The sequence below is a fragment of the Poecilia mexicana genome, unplaced genomic scaffold, assembly GCF_051168715.1.
Source record: "Poecilia mexicana isolate PSO_F unplaced genomic scaffold, ASM5116871v1 scaffold_6, whole genome shotgun sequence".
NCBI classification, from domain to species: domain Eukaryota; kingdom Metazoa; phylum Chordata; class Actinopteri; order Cyprinodontiformes; family Poeciliidae; genus Poecilia; species Poecilia mexicana.
In genome coordinates this window covers 9,758,255-9,763,238 of record NW_028263375.1, presented here as the reverse complement: position 1 = coordinate 9,763,238, position 4,984 = coordinate 9,758,255, and positions in this window count along the sequence as shown.

Sequence of the window (4,984 nt, the reverse complement as noted above, 5' to 3'; positions counted from 1 at the left end):
CTTGGGGAGGTTTGATTATGTAAGGACCTGTGAGGTTTTGTGCAGCGAAGGCTCTCAAATTTCTGCTGTCGGCTCCTTCTGGTGCAGCTCGCTTTTAGACTAAAACTGCACTCGAGTTCATCCAAACTGATAAATTGGATTTATTGGTTGACTGATAAGGCAGGCCGCTCTACTGAAATGTTAAATTCTTTCCAACAGTCTGCAGTTTTCTGTGTGTGTCGTGTAATTATGTGAATTGCTCAGCCTTAGCAGCCCTTGTCCTGCTTATTCACTGGAATAAGTTTGATATTTGTTATGCTTGGTGATTGTTTCACTGACTTGGAGATCAGTTTGTTTATGAATCAAATACATTTCAGATTAAGAAAAAGGATTTATAGTAACATGCATGTAGAAGGATTTTTATATTTTTCTTATTTTTCTTTTTTTGCCTTTTTTCCTTTTGTTTCTTCCTGATTCTTTTTTCTTTTGTCCATTTTTTTCTTTTTCCCTTTTTCTTTCTCTTCCTTTTTTGCTTTTTCTTTCTTTTTCCTTCTTTCTTTTGTCTTTTTTATTCTTTTCTTTTATGATTTTCCTTTTTCTTTTATCTTAATTTCCTTTTCTTTCTCTCTTTCTTTTCTATTGTGGCATTTTTTATCTCTTTTCCTTTTTTCCCCCTTTACTTTTTCTTTCTTTTTTCTGACTTTTTTGTCTTTTTTATTTTTCTTTTGACTCAATTAAATATATATGTGTGTTTTTTAGAGGTGTGCCGATCGATCGGTCACCGATCATAATCGGGCCGATTTTCGTGAAAAAGTGCATGATCGGTGATCGGCGATCATTGTCTCTTTTACCGATACCGATCACCTACTTCTCATTTTGCAGCCTGCCTGTGCAGCTGGTCTCCTCTTTCCTTCACTCTGCGCAAACGCGCAGCAACAAATCCTAAGCGATGTGGAACTATAACGCACTGAGTGAATGGGGAAGTTTGCGTGTTGCGGCGGAAAATTGAAGCAGGTCAAAATGCATCAACACAACGAAGCTAATACGACATAAAAACAATGAGATGCTTGACGGAGGCTCACTGCAGTAAAAAGACATACGGAGGATCAGATAGCAGGTAAAGCAGCGCACAGCTACAAACACTCACCCGGATTAGCATGACGGTCAGAAAGCTAAACATATAACCCGCAAAATTATTTAAGTCTTCGAGCTGCGATGTAAGACGCTGGTTCTGCTGTCGCTGTTGAACCGCTGCTACGCTACAGGTAGTAATATTTCACAGACGGAGCGCCGCTTCTGCTCCACCTGGTAGTGACTCTCACACCGAACCTGCTTAAAGCTGCAGCATCTAACCTAAAAAAATAAATTTTACCTACGTATTAAAACTTCCGCTGTCCTAACATGAGACAGATAATCTCTGAAAAAAATAATCTATCTCCTCCCTGTCCTGCATAATTACTCCGCTCAGTCAGAAACAGCCAATCAGAGCTATCAGTAATCAGCTAGCCGCCATGCTATCAGGAAGTTTTCATTCAGTAACTCTGGATTGTTTATTGTAATGGATCCTGTATTTGCCTTTGAATGTTAAGTTTTATACTTGAACTTTTTGGCAATGTTGAGAGGTTTTATGCCTTCATATGTTTTCAGTCTGTTAAAGATAGCACTACCAATAGCAGTACAATTTGCTCAATGCCTGTTTTGTTTAGTTTTCTTCTTGGAAAAAGTTATTAAAAACAAGTTTTTGTCTAAGTTAAGGTGAATTCATGGTTCCTTTTTCCACATAATGTAACCGGTAGTGTTTATGATAAAAAATAAATAAATAATAATTATGTGATCGGTATCGGAGATCGGTATCGGTGTATCGGCCATCATGGGTGATCGGTATCGGTATCGGCAGGAAAAAACCTGATCGGCACATCTCTAGTGTTTTTACTAGGATTACGTGATTAGAAACAAGACAAAATATGTGTTAAATAATTGTGAAATGTGAATTTAATATATTTTTTAATTATGTAGGAAACTAATTTTGTTGAATTTTAATTAGGGGTGTTAGAATAAAGTCGGCCTTTTACATCATAAACTCCCTTAAAATACATTTAAATTCAGATTTACAATATAAAATGAAAAAAAAAACTAAAATCGTTCAGTTTTAAACATAATTTAATATCAGCAGACGTGAGTATAAAGTAAAATATATACTGATTTGTTGTAAATTCATATTGAGTCGAACTGGTCGCACATTTTTAGTCCCATTTAGTTTTTTTCTATGTGGAAAAAAATATAATTAATAGTTTTTTCTGGTTAGTTTAAGTGAAATCGGCTGATGAAATGGCACCCTCTTCTGGAAAAGAGCCGCTCATCCTCACCTCCGTCACAGCAGCTGGATAAAAATTTGGTCCAAGGTCATATCGATTTGTTCTGCTTTTATTCCTATTTTTATAGATTTTCAGTACAATACATTAAGCTCCCCCTTTAAACGCCCTTGCTCCTTCCAATTACATGTTAAATGCTTCTCTGCGGTTCAGCGTGACGGGTCGGTGCACATAGGGAACGGGTTTTAATCTTGCTTTAATCGGGTGTCACATTCACAGCAATAAGCAGGAAGGTGAAGTTGTTGGAGGGCTGATCAATGGACTGATGAATGCTGCAACTTTCTTGCTCAGGAGGGACCTTAGCTGTACGTCTCATTCACTTTACACAAGTTTTCCACAATGAGTGGAGGAGTTGAATCACTAACCTTGTTTTCAAAGTCCCTGGAGCTTTTCAGGCCAGTCAGCAGGACCAAAATAACTTCTGAAATATTCTCCAAGAAGGAGCTGGGAAGGAAAAGGAGGAATACAGATGGTTTTTCAAGCCTGATGGTTTAAAGGTGACCTGATATGTTTCCTTGAACAGGCTAGGACAGGTCAATGGTCTATACAAAACATATTCATTGCATTTCCTTGCACAAAATAATTTAAAAAAAAAGAGATTTTAATTTGCTCAGTTCTGCCTATTTTGAGCCATTTTAGGGCATCTTGTCACTTTAAATCCAAACAATCTGCTGCTGGCCTAAAGAAAAATGTCTGCAAGGAGATAAACAATTGTATATCTTTGAAAAGCAGAAATAGAGCCTCCTGCACAACAACCAACAAGAATGCAGCTTCTGAATGGTAAGTCAGCAACAAAACACTTGCCTTTTCCAGCAGCCATTGTGCAGCGCATACAGTAATAAAACCACCTGACCAAATATGCTGGAGCTCAGCTTTGGTTGCTAAGTAACAGTGCCAGTTAAATGTGTCTTATTCATTTTCCAGACATGAAAAAATATTAAATTATTGCCAAAAAAGCCCAACTGCATGGGTTTTTAAGCACTTGGGCTTATTTTTAGAAGCAGTTCAAACCCAAATGGATGTATAAAAGCTTGCAAAATTTAGATCTTTGATAAGCTTAAGTGTAGCCTCCTGCACAACCAATAAGAATGGAACAAGAGTTAAGGTTTCTGGATGGTAATTTAAAAACTTAACGCTTGTTGTTTTTTTTCCCAGCAGCCATTGTACACCAGTAAAACAGATGACCAATCATGTTAGAATCCAGCCTGGGTTGCTAGGTGATGGACAGAGTTACACTGGTGTTGCTAGGTAACGGGTCTGGGCTTCACTGGGGTTGCTGATTTGTAATGTTACATTCCAGAAGTTTTTGAAACGACTCATTTAACATGAACTTATTGCCAAAAAAAAACAAAAAACATCTGGGTGGCTCCCTTAAGCACTTGGACTGTTTTTAGAATCAGCTGAGACTCAAATGAAAGTACAAAAATGTGCAAAATGTTAATTTTGCATAATACGTCCCCTTTAAAGTCTGCTTCAATGAATGTCTTAATCTACCAACAAGTGAGGAGACAATGCACAACATGTTTAGGATGTGTGAGGAGCGTAGAGCAGTGTGCATGGCAGTACTTAAGAGGCTGTTAATCTTCTTAGAGCTGCTAAGTACCCAGCTAAAAATCAGCTACTGTCCAGATTGTTTCTTCCTGCCCCAGATAAACGACTCAGACGACAACAAAGGGTTAGCTCAAAGAAATATGTGGCAGAGTGTTCACGCTGGCAGGAAATATGCACTTCCTCTCCTTTGGGAGCTGTGCTGACAGAGCAGTGGGAGAAGTTTTGGTGGGCCTCCACGACTTGAAGATGTTTGGCAGTGGCTCCAAGAAGTGGTTTGTGAAGAAGCAGAAGAAGCAGCAGCAGCAGCAGAAATCTGGCAAGAGGCCATGCACCAGGAAGAGGAAGAGATGGGCGGCGAAGATCCTCAAAGAGCACAGAGAGCAGATCCTCAGTGAGCTGGATGTCAATGCTGTGCTCCCCTACCTGGTGTACGACAAGGTCTTCTCACTGGTGGAGTACAAGGAGATCCTGGGTCAGGAGTCCAGCAGAGGACGGGCGGAGGTGTTCCTAAATCACCTGTCCTCTAAAGGGCCCGCTGCTTTCGGCTCTTTCTGCTCCGTTTTGGAGGAGGTGTGTCCTCGCCTGTTGACCTGCTTCCTGTTGGATGGAGAAGGTACACAGATGGAGTAGCTCTTATTTTTGATAATTACCACCAGACTAAAAAAGAAAATGCATCAGCAGTGCTGTTTCATTTGTCAATCAAGCACCTGTCAAATACGGACGGACTGTGCACAAGAGCTGAAACAATTTATCAGCAGGCCTGTCGCAATAAGCGATAAATCAATTAATCGCATCATAAATTAAAACGGGGTCAATAATTCCCATTTACATGATTTATTGTTGCTCTCTTTCTATCAAAAACTGGCTGACAAAAGTCTGCAGTCTGGTGTTTTGATCTCAGCTAGCCCTTTTTTGAAGAATAATTTTGTTTTATTCATTTTATTTTTTGTGTCTGTTGTGTTGTTTGTTTATTTTGGATATTTAAAGTGTCTTCCAGTTCTACTATTAAATGTTCATTAGAATTTATTCATCTTTGACAACACATTATTGCATTATTATACCATACTATATTGCTTAGAAAT